The sequence below is a fragment of the Petaurus breviceps genome, unplaced genomic scaffold (assembly GCF_028583685.1).
Source record: "Petaurus breviceps papuanus isolate PSGF00001 unplaced genomic scaffold, PetGlider_PUasm1.0 90919, whole genome shotgun sequence".
Classification (NCBI taxonomy): domain Eukaryota; kingdom Metazoa; phylum Chordata; class Mammalia; order Diprotodontia; family Petauridae; genus Petaurus; species Petaurus breviceps.
Window position 1 is genome coordinate 47,409,489 of NW_027187378.1, and position 17,862 is coordinate 47,427,350.

The window sequence follows — 17,862 nt, forward strand, 5'->3', positions numbered from 1 at the left end:
CTGGGAGAATGAACAGAACTTTCCATTCAACAAACTTTAAGCCTTATATAATGCACAAGGCACTGAATGTTTTTCATTGAATACCAAGGCAAAAATGAAAGTTCCCCTTTTTTACACTAGGGACACAAAGTGGATGAAAAGCAATAAAAAATAGTTTCAAGAAGGAAAGGTTGCTGATAACTGGAGAGACTGGAAAAGGTCTTGTGTAGGATTAGAAACCTGAGCTCGGCTTTGAAAGAAATTGTTGCTGTTTTTGTCATCATCATGATCATTATAATTCTGTCTTATTCTCCTCCTTCTCCTCCTCCTCCTCCTCCTTCAATATTAGCTATTATCATTTTTATTGTTAGAGTCAGAATTTGAACATGGGGTGTCCTAATTCCACTAAAGCATGTCAACATGTTAAAATAAATTCATTTGGAAGGAGGAGGGAGGAGAGGGAGACCCAGGACAACTTGAGACTGCTGCCAGTAAGGCTATTGCCTATGGGAAGAGCAGCAAAGCTTAACTGTTCACCTGAAATGTGACTACAGTGATGGGGCAGAGGAAGCTGATAACTATTAACATGAAAAGCTACCTATTTTCTCTAATTATTCTTGCTAACTAGTTGCTAAGCTTAATAGTTTCTAGCCACGGATGTAGTACAAGTGAATGAGAATGAATGAGTGAAGCAAGCAAGACATTCTTCTAAGCAGACCAATGATATCACAGGTATTGTCTTGACTTACCTGTGAATTTAAGTCAGGCAGAGTCATACAAAGTCATTAGCTTCATTCTCTCTTCCTGAATCATTAAAGTCCAGTGGCAAGACAAAAGTCAGGACCACTGGACTGGCAATGGCCCAGGAGGCAATGGATGATTATGGCATCTTTGATGTCTAACCTAGCTCTAAGTGTTCCACAACACCTGCTTCAGACATCTGCATGGCTATTGGAACAATTTGTTCTCATCCCCCATTCCACTGGGAGAAGTCTTCACATCCTTGGGATAGACATCTCTCTAACTCACCTACTAGTCTGAGGCCTGTTGGCTACCTTCAAGCCTGAGGAAAGTAGTCTTTAAGGACAGTTTGTTCAGGGAAGGTTTCCTAAAATTAGATTTAAAGAATGGGTAAGGCATTGAACAGGTGAAGAAAGGGAGAAAAAACATTCCAGGCATATTGAACAGTTGCAAACAGCATGCAGGTGGGAGGGCACATCATGAGACAGAGAGTAAACCAGTTTGGCCAGCACATAGAATATGTGAAGGTAGGTAGTAATTTTTTGAAAAGACTGGAAAGGTAGGGCAGTGAAAGATTTAGTAGACCCTAGGAGGTCGAGAAAAGTTATTTAAGCTTTACTCCAACAGAAATATGAAACCACCAGAGATTTTTTATCAAGTCATTATCTGCCTCAATTTCCTTAGACGGGGGAAAATCCTGGAAGTATCCAGTCTTTGAGGAAGAAAATAACTAGGGAAAGAAGGTAGGGGGTCCAGTATTTCACAGAAGGGTACAAATAATTAGAATAATCCAAAAGTAGAATGAGATGCTTCCATTTCTAAAAGTTTTGCAGCATAGGCTGGTTGATCATCTATCAAGGATATTATTGAGGTGATTCCTGCTCTACTATAAATTGGACTAAACAGTGTCAGAGATCCCTTTGACCTCTGAGACTCTATTATTCCTTCAAACAGATAGAGCCAGCCTGCATGGGGGATGAGCTCCCTTCCCCCAGCCCCTAGCTCAGTTCCACCAAAGGTAACTTTCCCTTCAGCTCTCTTCTTTGCTGAGAGACACTGGGGCTGATCCAGGTAAGGAAAGATCAAAGGACCTGGCATTACCCTGAGGCAGGGTCAGGACCAGGGTTGGGAAAGTATCCATACCACATTCCCAGACTCCCTACAACCTTGACAAAGTCAGTGTTCCTAATCCCTTCTAGGGTCAATTGCATTGAAAACACAGACACAGGGGCACTCAGCCAGACTGTTAGTAAAAATATTAACCTGGGGAGGGAGGCAGGATGTGAGACCAAGGACAATCACTGCTATGCTCAGATTAGCTCCCTGAGACAGAACAGAAAGCTGAACATCGTTCCAGCCCCTCCCTCCCCAGTTTATATATGTCGGACTTATTGACTTAATTGACTTCTCTGGGCTTCTGAAAATTTAAAAATTAGGCTAGAAGATCTCTAAAGTCTCCTACCGCCCTAAAATCTGCAGCACTATGACCTTATAACCCTAATACCAGTCATGGCAAATTCATATCAAAAATAAATAAGTCACAGCCTGGCTCCAACCTCCCTTTCAAGGCCTGCTATGTATTACTCTACTGGCCATCCCAAAGTGCTTTCTTGCTGTCCCTCACACATGAGATTCTATCTTCTGTCTCTCAGCCTCTGCCCAGAATGCACTCCTCTCTCACCTCAGACTCAGAATTCCAAGTTTTCTTCAGAGTTAAGGACAGACACCATCTTCCATATGAGAACTCTACTTATCACCCCAGTTACTAACACCACTCCATAATGCAAAAATTATTTCATATTTGCTTATTTTTATTTTTGTATCTATTTTTTGTATAATTATATGTCTCAGATTTGAATCCTGGCTTTACATGCTATCTCCCTCAAATAGAATATAAGCTCCTTGAAGGGAGGTATTGTGTCCTGTTTCCAGCACATAAAATAGTATTTGATACATAGTGGGCCTTTAATTCTTGCTGATTGATTGAGACAAGTGATGTGTGTTTTTTCGTGCACATATACTATGCGTAAAACACTGTGCTAGGCACTAGGAATGAAAAAAGAGACAGCAAAAACAAGGCCTCAGTTCATCTCCTGGCTCTGGAGTGACTGGTCAGACTGGCAGTTATCATCACAAACACTTTAAGTCCATTGAATTTCTCTAGGTCTCATTTTACTTATTTATGAAATGTGACTACTTCTGTATCTCACAAAGTTATTGTAAAGAAAGTACTTTATAAGCTATAAAGGTCAGACCTATATAATTAATATTATAAAAATTAGAAAAGAGAAAACTCTTGTCCTCAAGGGATAGTATATATAAAGCATGGGGGGAAGGGGGGCAACTAGAGTACACAAAGTTCCTATCCTAGCTCTGGTCCTCACTGGGTGTCCTCCTTTGGACAAAACACTTTCCCATCCTGTGTCTCAATTTTCTCATCTTAAAAGAGTTCTTGGTGACCTTTGAGTCCCCTCCCAGTTCAAAATCCTATAATCTTTTGTAATCTTATAGAACTTTAGTTCAACAAATACCCAACATTGGCAAGGCACTCCATGTTGAAGATAAAAAGATGGGTTAGAAAATAGCTCCTACCCTTAAGGAGTTTATAGTCTAATAGGGAGAAAATTACATGTACAGAAATAAATATGAAACAAGACAAAATATAAAATGGGTAAAGGAAATTCAGTCCATATAAAGTGCTTTAAGAAAATTTTGATAGATCCCTTGCAGCTGGAAAGGCCAAGAAAGATATCTTGGAAGTTATAGTTCTTGAGCTTGGGCCTTAAAAGAAGAAAAGGATTTCAAAAGGTAAAGATAAGGAGGACGGACGTGTATTTCAAGTACAAGGGATAACCCCTCAACCCCTGAGAGGCAAGCAAATGCAAGAAGAGATTGGGAAATAACTTGTAGTCTAATTTGACTGGAATGTAGAGTATGAAAGTATGATAGAGTTTAAAAAAACAACAATGGAAAGGTAAGCTAGAACCATATCATGAAGGGTCTTAAATGTCAGTGTAAGGAGAGTGTATTTTATCCTTCGGGCAATCCTGATAGATGGTGCTATGTAGTAAATAGAGTCAGTCTTAGATGCTGGAAGATAGCTGCAAATCCCCCATATGACATATAGTGTCCTAACCTTTCAGAGCTCTAGACAACTCTCTAGGGACTACAAATTGCAGAGTTTCCTCATATAGGAGAAAAGCGAAAGAAGGTAATAAGCATTTTTTAAAAATTTATTTTTATTTTTAATTTATGGAATAAAACAAGTATCTCTATTAACATAGTACAATAAAGGAGACAATTGCACATGAAACTGCAAATTTATTATGCTTTAAAATATTATCTTTGATTCTCACAACAACCCTGTAAAGAAGGTGCTGTTATCACGCCCATTTTATAGGAACCTGAGGCAAACGGAGGTTAAGTGGCTTGCCCAGGGTCATGTAGCTGGTATCTGAGGTCCCATTTGAATTCAAGTTTTCCTGACTCCAGTTCTAGCACTCTATCCGCTGTTCCACCTAGCAGCCTTGTAATACTCATGAGTGTTCCCTTTACCCATAACATCACAGGTATAGCCCATATCCATGTCCCTGTCCCTGTGGGCAATAGGGGGCCACTGATGTTCTCTAAACCAGAGAATTGCGTGGGGAAAATCTGTAAAGTAGGATTAGGAAAATTCCTTATGCATCCAACACAAGTATGGATTGGAGAGGGGAGGGGCTTGGTGTAGGGTTAATGGAATATAAGATCTTCTTCATCCATTAATAGGCCTATGAGACTACACATGTTCTCCTTATCCCTTGGAACAGGAGCTGTGCTCCCAGGTCTTAAGGTACACAGGTATTTCAGTCACAGATGTCTTGTTGCTTTGAGCTCCAGCTCATTTCACAGCTGTGACACACCTTGAGTCACATAGAACTTATATATGTGTGTGTATACACATATATGTATATACATACATACACATACATATATATTTTTAAATTGCCTTTTTAAGGGGAGGAACTTGCTTAGGGGGAAGCTTGCTTGCAGGAAGACTTTTACACCTTTTGATACTGAGCCAGTTAGGCACTGAGTCATACCGGTTGTGATGCCTTCTGACTCTAAGTCTATTAGTCAAAACCATATATATTCTGGGAGGTTGGTATTTTGCTTTGGGGTTCACTCATGGCAAGAATGTTCACCTGAGTTTTTTGTAATTTGGCCAGATGAGACTGGGTAGCCATCATTAAAGGCCCCCTCCCTCCCTCCTACCTACCTCCACTCTCAGCTTTGTGAACCCAGATGTTGGTGCTTCCTGGTCTGGTGATTATGTATCTATTACTTTGTTTAGACAGTTGGAACCCTATATATTGGATATTTTCTTCCATGCTCACTTCTTTCCACTTATCTGTCTGCATTGTTTAATTAAAATAAGATTGTTGACCCCTTTGAAGCTGTCTTTCCTTTGGAAAGACAGATTAAAGAACCTGTTTAGCAACCCTTTAGTGTGCTGATATTATTGGTCTTACATCTCCATATCAGCTGCAAGTATCATTAAGGATACACTTGGTTATGAAAGCATTCGTCCAGGCAAGGAGCAATCAGATTGAAGCATCTGAGGGATCCTTGAGATGAGAGATCTTTAAGCGACAAAAGCAGTCTCCAAAACCTGGTAACTAATTGAATATGGGAGGTAAGGGAGAAGGAAGAGCTAAAGACAACTGCCAGCTTTCAAGCCTGGGTGACTAGGAAGATTATGATGTCAACAGCAAAAATAGGGACCTTAGAAGCACATGCCGGCAGGGGGAGTGGCATGGGCATGATAAGTGCTGGTCTATTTGAATCTGAGCCAACAGCATCAACAGAATATCCAGGTAGATACATCTAGTCAGGGTAAAGATAGGAGTTGGTGATAATAGATTTTTGGAATCATCTGCATAGAAGCAACAATTGAAGCTTCGGGGGTGGTTAATATAAGAAAGGGAAAGAGGGTAGAGAGATATAAACATAAACTACCTTTAGTATTAACATTATCTTTGTCATTATTGGCTGCTTGTTACCCATACATCTCTTGCCTTTGTGAATCAAACCACTGGTTGAAAAACATTGCAAAAATGTGTTTCTAACACCTCACTATTTTTTTTTAAATTGGGTGGGGAATGAAGGATGACTAGTTCAGAAAGCAAAAGGCAAAGGCAGAAATTAATCAAGGCCTGAATGTATGGTAGCAGTGGCAGTGTCTTCCCTTTCCTCACCTGGAACATAGTAGAAACTAAGGCTAGTGTAGGCACCTCTTTTATCTCTGAGTAGCCATTTCCCATGCTTAAAATATACTTTTTCTTATCATAAGTAACCTATTGAAATCCTTTCCTTCCTTCCAAGTCCAGTCTTAGGTACCATGTCTTCCAAAGAGTTAACAAGAAGTTACATGACTTGTCCAGGGTCACCTCTACTAGAAAATGTGATTCTAATAGCCAACCTTTTTTTTTTTCCAATTTGAGGAAATGAGAAGAAAGCATAGGGAATAGAATTCATTTTGTAGGCAGTCATGGTATATAAGAGAAAAACCAATGACTATGGAGTCAGAAAATCTGGATTTAAATCCTGGCTCTGTTTATTATTTGCAGCAAATTGTTTAAATTCTATTATTCTTAGTTTTCTCAGGTCGAAAATGAAGAACTTAAACAAAATGAACATGAGGGTTGCTTCCAGAATTAAACTTCCATGCCTAAACCCAATCAACACAAATCTGTCTGAGGATGGGGACAGGGCTGGAGTGACTGTAGTCTTTTATCTCTTTTTTTTTGGTTATGCTCCTTTAACCTGGGGGAGGGTAAGATATTTGGCAAATAAACTGGGCTAGGTATTTCTTGCACTGGTCTTAGTTTCTCCTGTGTTCCAGAACAGGCAACAGAATCTTGTAGAGGGACAGATTACCCTGCTACAGGTGAAATGTCACACTGGAAGGAAACATTAGTCTATGTTATCTTCCCAGTCAACCTCCCAGTTCTCCCAAAGAAGTTCTCATGATGTTTGGGGTCCACAAATGGAGAAGGAAGGATTTCTTTAGGGTTGTGGGACAGAGGGAGACTGTCCTTTTCAAAATTTGGTTTTGTACAACAGTGGTTCTCAACATTTTTGTTCTAAGGACACCTTAATACTCTTAAAAATTAGTGAAGACTCCAAAATGCTTTTTTTATGTTGTGAAATGTACCAAAATTTACTGTATTAAACATGAAAATTGATAAATCTTTTAAACATTTAACTACTCATTTAAAAACAATAATAAACCCATTATATTTTAGCATAAATAATATTTTATGGAAAAATAACTATCTTTTCCAAAACAAAAAGATAGTGAGAAGAGTGGCATTGTTTTTCATACTTTTTCAAATCTGGCTTAATTAAAGACAACTGTATTCTTATACCTGCTTCTGCACTTAATCTGCTTCAATATTTTGTTTTGGTTGAAATATATGAAGAAAATCTAGTCTCACAAATATGTAGTTTGAAAAGGGAGAATTATTTTAATAGGCAAATAATACTTAGTATTATTATAAAAATAGTTTTTCTATGGAGAATGGGACCCAGCCCTCTAAAAGGAAAAGACTGTGTCTTGCTCCTGAAATTTGTTGAAAGTTCAGGGGCAAAGATGTGGTCTTTTCCTTCTAGGGGTCCAGGTTCAGGTTCAGTGACTACAAGGCTCCCGAGATACCTTCCTACCCTAAAATTCTATGATTTTGTGAGACAATAATAATGAAAAAGGAGAGGAGAAAAAAGGGTAAAGGAGTAAGAGTGGTGGAAACCTGGACTTAGAAAATCAGGAGGCTCTATTCTTTCTTCTGACCTCTCTGTCTGAGGTACTTACCCAGATTCTAGGTCAGAAATGGGTAAATGAGGTGGAGGAAAAGGAATTTAGTTTAATAAAGTAAATCTAAGTGGAGGGTTCTTATAGGGCCTAAATTGGTTTATCATCTGTCCTAGACATTTCAATTTATTTGGGGCATTTTATTTCTCCCACTGCATTATCTAACTATGGTTACAGAGGATCAACCAACACATTTATTAAGCACCTACTATGTGACAGGTATTATGCTAAGCACTAGGAATATGTAGAAAGGCATAAGACAGTCCCTGTCCCAAAGGAGCTCACGAGCTAATGGGGGAGACAAGATGCAAACACCATGTACAAAAAAGCAATACACAGGGTGAATAGAAAATAATATACAGAGAAGGGTAATAGAATGAAGAGAGATTAGCAGAGGCTTCCTGTAGAAGGTGAGATTTTAGCGGGCCGTGAAGGAAACCAGGGAAGCCAGGAGACAGAGATGAGAAGGGAGAACATTCCAGGCATGGGACGCTCGTTGTTGTTTGTCCTTTGTTCTTGAAGAGGGCCGTGACACTGGGGAGGTGAGGCCCTGATGTGCAAGTAAATAGGATTTAAGCAAGGGAGGGTTGTGCAAAGTCACCAGCCTCACTTTCTCTGCTACAGCCACCAAAGTCCAGTAGCAATATAGATCAGAATAACTAGAGATGGCCCGGGATGCAGTGAGAGACCTTGAACTTTTTAAGGTAAGGTCTTTAACAGGTCTCCGTTTGATTGAGTCAAAACTGATTCAGTGATTAAGGGTAAGGTAAGAAATGAGGCAGAGAATTACCTCTTTTACATAGCCAAAAATAAATAAATAAATCTGAGAGCGGAAGACCCCCAGGGTTTCTGGCCAAAACAGAAACAATTGCTATTTACATTCATTCTGTGCCAATCAGGCCCAAACAATGACCAAGGCTTGACCTGGGGCCAATTATTGTTGACCAGTCCATGAGATCCAGGGTATCATTTGCTTACCTTCAGGGGATTTGCCCAGAGGAATATAAATTTTAACCACTGAAACCTCAAAAGACTGGTATGGGATACAGCTTGTAACAAAACCCAGAGCTAAAAGATGGGATGTCTCTTGTTTTATGAAGGGGAGGGGAAATGTCATTTATTTAGGAAAACATGAAGTATTTGAATGAAGATACATAGAGTCTAAGTTGTCTATAGCAGCTGCTGTTAAAGTGTGGTTGGGGCCCCTGGAAGGGACTAGGGGGTCAAAATTGATGGGGGATGGGACGTGGACCCCCAAAAGGAAAAGACAATGTCTTTGCCTCAGAACTTTCCCACAAATTTCAGGAAACCAGTCTCTGGTTTTCACCTGAGATACCTGACCCACCTCAGCCCACCTTGATTACTTAATTAATTAGCTTCCTTCACACTCCTTAATCCCATCCAGGCCCCTTTCTCGGCTGCTTCCAGACCACCCCCAAGCTACTTGCCACTCCTAGATCCCATCCAGATTTTCTCAGTCTTTTTCTGTATAAAAGTACCAATCTTACCTCCATTAAACTTCAAAGATTCTTAGACTCTGGCCTGCTTCTATTGGCATCATAAATACCACAGATTTACTAAAAATCTTGTCCACCCATCCAGTGTCATAATAAACTCACTACTTGGACTACAAGAAGGCTTGAGTGGTCGAATTGTTTCCAGGCAGACCCACCCTGTACCCTTGCATTTCAAGGTTCTTAGCACCCGTAGATCACAACGAACCCCTAACATACCCAACAAGAGGTCAACCAGCCTTTGCTTGAAGACCTCCAATGAGAGGGGACCCCAATACCTCCCAAGGTAGCCCACTGCATTTTGTGACAAATCTAATTATTAGGAAATTTTTCCTGGCACCAAGCATGAATTTCTCTCTTTTCACCTTTCTCCCATTGTTCCCAGTCCTGCCCTCTTAGGACAAGCAGAACCAAACTATTATCTCTTCCACACAATAGCCCCTCAAACACTTGAAGATATTTATCAAGTCTCTGCAAAGTCCTCTCTTCTCTGGGCTAAACTTTCCCCATTCTTTTAATTGATCCTCACAACATTTAAGTAAATCTCCATCATCGTAGTTATTTCCTCATGCATAACAGCTCATGTCTTTCTTTCTTTTCTTTTCATATTTCTTTTTCTTAAAAAATCCAGAATGGATCAACAGAACGATTATATAGAAAACAGGTACCCAAAACAAAGAATAGAAGGTGGAGAAAACAGAATGCTTTGGGTAAGTTGAAGAGCCTCATTAATCACATTGTTTCAAAAGGAATAGTTTTTTATATATTTGAGATGATGGGGTTAAGCGAGTTGCTTAGGGTCACACAGCTAGTAAATGTATGACAGTGTATTTGAACTCAGGTCCTCCTAACTCTAGGGCCAGTGCTCTACCCAATGCACCAACTACCTGCCTCATGAAAGGAATGGTTCTAATTAAACAAAGTAGACCCATTTCTTCCAATCTAGTTTCTCCCTTCTCTGGCAATGCAGCTGGCTCTGCATGGGCTATGGATAAGAAGTACTGTGATGCCATGAATTGAACACAATGCTCCAGATGATGTCTGATGAGACAAAAGTCCAGTAAGGCTACCACCTCTTTATTCCTAGAAGCTATGCTTTGCTTAATGCAATCTAAAATCACATCATCAGTGAGTGGAATCAAAAGGATGTTTTACATAGTAACAGCAATACTGTGCTATGATCAAACATGAATGACTTAGGTATTGTCAATAATTCAATAATCCAATTCCAAAAGACTCATGATGAAAAAAACACTGTCCACCTCTAAAGAAAGAAATGATGGATTCTGGATGCAGATAGAAGCAGACTTTTTTCACTTTTATTTTTTTTAGTGTTTTTTCCCCTTTCAGTCTGTTTCTTCCTCCACAACATAACTAATATGGAAATATGTTTAACATGATTGTACACATATAACCATATCAAATTGCTTACTCTCTTAGGGAGGGGGAGGGAAGGAGAAAATTTGGAACTCAAAATATTTTTAAATGAATGTTAAAAATTGTCTTTACATGTAATTAAGGAAAAATAAAATATTTTTTAAAAAATAAAATAAAAACACATTATCTTTTGGGGCTACCACGTCACATTGCTGACCCATACTGAGTTTGCAAACCAAAAGTCAGATCTCAGATCTTTTTTTTTATAAACAGCTATGTATATTCTTTCCCAATCCTCTACTTAAGAAGCTAATTTTAGAACCCAAGCATAAGAATTTGTAAATCAAAAATCAATTAATAAGCATTTATTAAATATCTGTTAGGTACAACACACTATGCTGGGTTCTGGGGAAACAAAAATAAAAATAAAATAATTCCTGGCCTTAGGGGGCCTACATTCCTTTGGGGCATATGTGCCCCAATACTACATGTATACATGTACACATATGATTAGATCCAAAACTTATACAAAGTCTCCAGCTACTTCCCACCCTTAATCACTCATTGACCTCATTAACTCCTCCTGAAGACCCTCCCCAAACTCCTTCCCTAGACCACCCCTAGATTCCTCCCACAACCTTCTGTATATAAGACCCCATCTTCTCTTGAGGTTTGAGAGAGCCATAGAATGACCTAGCACAGACTTACTCTGTGTCTAATACAAGTGAACTTTTAATAAACTTTACTTTTCTTTGTCTGAGAGAAAACTTGAGTCGAATTCATTCAGCAGGACCCGGCGTGTTGGTAGTGTTGGTATTTTGGGGTCGCCAGAGCAGCCCTAACCCTTTTAATGGGTAACTTCTTCATATTTATGGTTCCCTGACCAGGAACACTGCTAATCTCAAGTTCTTCTCCAGCCAGGATTTCTTCTAGATTGGGTAAAGCTGGTGGTCAATTTAGTTTTCAATTCTCAAAAGCTTTCACCTGGTGGTCTGGGCCTTGAGTAGCAATTAATGATTGCAGTCCCTTCCAGGCCTTGGGTTTAATTGGATATAGACTGGGATGGGGGGGCAACACTTTAGAATCTAGGAGTCAAAAATAAATGCTGGGATGGCAGAAATAGCTCTCCCAGGAATTATCTGATCCCAAACAATTGACAACTATCTCCCACACCTGGAGGGTGAGATACCCTCTTTAGTGTGTATGTCATTCCCTCCTCAAGCCAAATTCAATGGGAATAAGGTTGACCCATTCCCTTTTGCCTTCCTATTCTTCCCCTCCATTGTAACCATTTTCCCTTGCCTCTTCTGTATGGCATAGTTTACCCCAATCTGTCTCTCCCCATCTCCTCTCATTATATTCCTCTCACCTCTTAATTTCACCTTTTAAGTGTCATCCCTTCCTGTTAAATTGGTCCTGTGCCCTCTATCTATGTATACCTGTAAACATATATACACACATTCACATATGTATTCATATGTCCATATACCCTCATATATAGACATATATACATATTTCTAATCCCTTAAACTACTGAGAAAAGTTTCATAAGTTAAAATTATTGTTTTTCCATGTAGAAATGTTAATAGTTCAACTTTGATAAGTTCCTTATGATTTCTTTTCCCTGTTTACCTTCTCATGCTTCTCTTGCTTCTTGTATCTGAATGTCAAATTTTCTATTCAACTCTGGTTTTTTCAGCAAGAATGCTTGAAAGTCCTCTATTCCACTGAATGACCAAATTTTCCCCTGAAACATGATACTCAGTTTTGCTGGGTAGGTGACTCTTGGTTTTAATTCCAGCTCCTTTGACCTCTGGAATATCATATTCCAAGCCCTTCGATCCCTCAGTGTAGAAGCTGCCATATCCTGGGTTATCCTGATTGCATTTCCACAATATTGAAATTGTTTCTTCCTAACTGCTTGTAATATTCTCTCCTTAATCTGGGAATTCCGGAACCTGGCTATAATATTCCTAGGAGTTTTCTTTTTGGGATCTTTTTCAGGAGGTGATTGGTGGATTCTTTCAACCTCTATTTTGCCCTCTGGTACTAAAACATCAGGGCAGTTTTCTTTGAGAACTTCCTGGAGGATGATTTCTAGGTTCTCACTTTGGTCATGGCTTTCAGGTAGTCCAATAATTTTTAAATGATCTCTCCTGGATTTATTTTCCAGGTCAGTGGTTTTTCCCATGAGATAATTCACATTGCCTTCTATTCTTTCATTTGTTTGGATCTGTTTAACAGCATCTTGATTTCTCATAAAGTCATTAGCTTCCATTTGCTCCAATTTAATTCTGAAGCAATGATTCTCCTCAGTGAGCTTTTGAGATTCTTTTTCTATCTGGCAAATTTGGCTTTTTAAGGCATTCTTCTCCTTATTACCTTTTTGAGCCTCTTTTGCCATTTGAGTCAGTCAGTTTTTTAAGGTATTATTTTCCTCAGTCAGGCTGTTGACTCTCATTTCGTAATTTTCTTGCATCATTCTCATTTCTCTTCCCAATTTTTCCTCCACTTCTCTTATCTGTTTCTTAAGGTCCTCTATGGCCTATAACCAGCTTGTATTTTTCTTTGAAGCTTTTGGTGCCAGAGTTCTAACTTCACTGTTTTCCTCCTGTTCATGCTTTGCTCCTTTTTGTCCCCAAAATAGGAGTGTAATGTTGGAATCTTCTGTCTGCTTTGTTTCCTTTGCCTGGTCATGTTGCCCCTCAGTCACTTGACCCCTGGGCTTTTTGCCACACTAGGACTCTGCCACCAGACAGAGGAGCTTTCATCCCAAATTCTGGGGTTTTCTCAGCTGCTGGAGGTATTAGGTGGGTGCCCTCTCTGAGGTCTCCACATGCTCTGGCAAGCTGGACACACACCCCAGGATCTCCACCCTAGACTGCAATCCAGATCCAAGAAGGTTAAAGCAAGATCGATTACCTGGTCCCCCTATACTCTGCAGGCCAGGAGCTGAAGCTGCCACGTGATGCTGGCTGGCTGTGCAGGTGTCTCAGCCGGCATCTCAGCAGCTTCTCTCCCCAGGGGCAAAAGCCACGTACTCCCACTTACTGGGTCCCAAAGTCCAGACTGCAGTGACCTCTCACTTTGTCCTTTGAATCTATGTGTTGATAAATCTGGAAACGACCACAGCTGCAGCTGATCTGGAGTCCCTCCGGCTGCAGGCTGGTCAGGTCCACCCTGGGGCTAAAAGTGGGGCTGGGCTCAGCTCCCAGAGTGCTGCACTGGATTTCTGCCAGCCTTCAGGGCTGTCCTCAGGAGAGGTTATCTTCTCTGTGTCATTTTGTGGGTTCTGCATCTCCAAAGTTTGTTTAGAGTCCCCTTTTTACATGGATTGGGGAAGGTGGAAGCTGGAGCTGAGGGAAGTTCATGCTTCTACTCCACCATCTTGGCTCCGCCCTTGTTCCCCCCCGCCCCCGTTTTTCTAAATCAACCAGTTCATCATTTTTTACACAACAACAATATTCCAACCCAATCACATTCTATCTGAGAGATTGTCTATGAAAGATTTTTTCCCCAATTTTCTACATTCCTTCTATTCTTAGTTACATAGGTTTCATTTCTACAAGAAAATTTTAATTTAAAATAATCAAAATTATCTATTTTACACTTCAACAATATTCTCACTTTATAATATGGTTTAAGGGAGGAGTGGGGGACCTGCTGCCTCAAGGCCAAATGTGGTCCTCTAGGTCCTCAAGTGCAGCCCTTTGACTGAATCCAAACTTCACAGAACAAATCCCCTTAAGAAAAGTATTTGTTCTGTAAAACTTGGACTCAGTCAGAAGGCTAAACCCAAGGACCTAGAAAGCCAGAGGTTTCCCACCCCTGATTTAAGGTCTGATACTACTGAATCTGCTTCCTTTACATCTTTTCCTCTGTTTCCTTTGAAGTTCCTGATCTTTTGTACTAAATGAACTTTGTTATTATTTTTCTAATTCAGTAAGATACTTTTTAAGTAATTTAATTTTAATGGCATTACATAAATACATTAGTTATATAAAATTGTCGTTTTTTTTTATTATGTTGGCTTTACCAACCCATTAACAATAAATATTACTTCAGTTATTTAGATCTAACTTTATTTGTATAAAAAGAGCTTTATGTTTATATTTGTACAGCTCCTGTGTCTGTTTTTGGCAGTATATTCTCAGATATTTTATACTGTCTAGTTATTTTAAATGACTTTAAAACAATATTGAATATGACTGAAATATAGTGTCATTTCCCTATTTTTCTCTTGATTAAATCTATTTTAGCTTTAACTTTGTCTGAAATCATGAGGAATATCCCTTCTCTTTTTATATAATAAATTCTACTCCTGACCTTTATTTTATGTTTGTGTGTATCTCTAATTTTTATAGCATTTCCTGAAAGCAACATGTTGTTGAATTCAAATTTCTAATCTACTATCAGTTTTCTTTTTATGGGTAAATTCATCCCATTCACATTCTAAGCTATAATTACTTGTATATTTTCCTCCTTCCTATTTTTCCTTGCTATCCTCACCATATTCCCATCCCTCCTTACTCCTTTGCTTTATTTCTACCTGCTGCTTTGCTCTCCTATTACTTACCCTACCCACCGACCCAACAATACTTCCCTTATGCTCTCCCTCCACCCTATCTCCTTGCCCTCTTATTTTTTCTGAATTTAGAAGATTTTTATACCCTTCTAGATACATATGTTGCTCCCTCTTTAACACATTCCCAATGAGAGTAAGATTTCAGCACTGCCCACCTTCCCCCCTACTAGCTTCATCTATATCAATTTTTTCCTTTTTAATCTCATTTGCACCAGATAATTGCAATACCTTAAAGTCTTTCAGTTAATTAAATATCCATTTTTTTTATTCAGGATTATACTTAACTTTGCTGGGTAAGTTACCCTTGATCATAACCCCACCTCTTTTGCTCTATGAAATATAGTTTTACGAGATCTAAAATCCTTCAATGTAGTAGCTGATAGGTCTTGGGTAATCCTTTTTGTAGGTCTACAATATTTAATTTTTTTCCCCTTTGTAGCTTCCCATATTTTCTCCTTTACCTGGGAGCTTTGAAACTTTATTATGATATTCTTGTAAGTTTTTCTTAGGGAATCTTTTTCAGGTGGTCCTAATACTATCTTGACAGAAGGAAGAAAGGAAGAAGAGGAAAGGCAGGAAGAGGGGAAGGAGTAGGAGTGGGAGGGAGGAAGGGAGGAAAGAAAGGAGGAAAGATGGGAGAGGAGGGAGAGGGGAAGAAGGAAAGGAGGAGGGAAGGAAGGGAAGGGAGAAAGGAAGAAAAGAAGGAGAAATGAAAGGAAAGGAGGAAGGGAATAAATATTTATTGAGCTCCTACTATGTGCTAGGCACAGTATTAAGTGCTTTACAAACACTAGCTCATTTAATCTCATAATGACCCTACGAAGTGAGTGCTATTATTATCCCCATTTTACAATTAAGGAAACTGAGGCAGACAGAGATTATGACTTGCTGAAGGACATACAACTAGTAAGGGTCTGTGGCCTGATTTGAACTCAGGCTTCCTTGAATCAGTTCTCTTCACTCCAATCCATTGTCCATTCGATTACCAAGGTGGTTTTTCTAAAATGTAGGTCTGACTATATTACCCCCACTCAGTGATCTCCAATGGTTCTCTACTACCTCTAGGATCAAATAAAAAGTTCCATTTGTCCTTTAAAGCTCTTAATAACCTGGACCCTTCACCTCTTTCCAGACTTCTGAGATTTTATTCCTTTTTCAATATTCTGTAGTTCCTTGAACATGGCACTCCTTCTGATTCCATGTCTTTGCATAGAGGGTCATCATAAAATGATGAGGTTTAGGCTAGGGGTGGGCAAGACCCCAAAATACCAACATGATGGGTCTTACCAAATGATTTCCACTCAAGTCTTCTCTCAGCCAAAGAAAAGCAAAGTTTATGAAAAGTTTGCCATATTGGGTAGACTCTTAAGGAGCTTTGGTATCTGTAAGGCTTGTATTGGACAAGCAGGCCAGAATCATCTGACACAGAGCAAGTCTGTGCTAGAAAATTCTATGGTTCTCATACCACATGGAGGCAAGATGGTTTCTTATATACAGAAAGGTTGTGGGAGGAATCTAGGGGTGGTCTAGAGGAGGAGTTTGAGGAGGGTCTTCGGAAGGAGTCAGGTGAGGTCAGACTCCAGTAAGGAGTGATTAAAGGTGGGAAGTTGCTGGATTAAGGAGGGCTAAAGATTTGGACAGAGCCACAATGAAAGGCCTATGGCCTCAGGCCAATGCCTTAAGTGGTAAGATTCAAGGAGAGTTCAAGGGGATTCCCCAGAGCTTGTACCTCATCTTTTGCACTACCTATCCCCCATGACTGGAGCACTCTGCCTCTTCACCTACAGACCTTAGTTTCTAGGGTTTCCTTCAAAATTCAATTCAAATCCCACCTTCTGCAGGAGACCTTTCCCAATCCCTCCAGCTTCTAATGCCTTCCTTTTCAGATCATCTCATATATAACATATTGACTTTTCCATTAGAATGTATGTTCCTTGAGGACAGGTACTATTCCTTGCCTTTTTTAGTGTCCTCCTAGAACTATTTCTTGCCGTTTTTAGTGTCTCTCTGGATTACCATCTCCTGGGCATATAATAAAAACTTAATAAACAATTGAAGAGGGATGCAAATAAAAAAGCCAAAAAACAATCCCTGCCCTCAGTGAGATTACATTCTAAATGGAAGAGGCAAAGCATATAGAGAAGTAGTTTAACAAGGAGAGGCATTTTGGAATGTAAAATTACAGGAATGATTAATAGAGCCATAGGGGAATAGATTGGTGCACCTTCCAGTAACAATGGCAGTGTTGATTGGATTATGGTTCCAGGAATGCAATCTTTCCTCCATATTAGATCACAATGTATCATAGATTTAGAGGTAGAAGAGGCCTTCTCATACAACCCTTTCATTTTACAGATTCCTTTGCACAGTCTACCCACCCTTCACCCCCACACCCATTGGAATATCCTCCCTCCTCAACTGCACTTTTTGGAATTCCTTACTCCCTTCAAATTCTTACAAAAAGTTTTTATTGATATCCCAGGTTGTTAGCTCCCTCCTTTCTTGAAATCAGTTTGTATTTATTGTGTGTGTGTATGTATGTACTTGCTTAGGATACAAGTCCTATCTTCCACCCCAGAAGAATATAAACTTTTCGAGAGCAGTCTCCTTTTTGTCTTTATTTCTAAAGCCTAGCATAGTCCCCTACACAAAATAAGTGTTTTAATAAATGCTCAGGGTCGGCCAGGTGGCGCAGTGAGTAAGAGAGCTGCCCCGGCCTCGGAGACACAGGATTGGTTCCAGCCTCTGATACTTGGCACCCACACAAATAACTGGTTGTGTAACCTTGAGCAAGTTACTTAACCCCAATTGCTTTA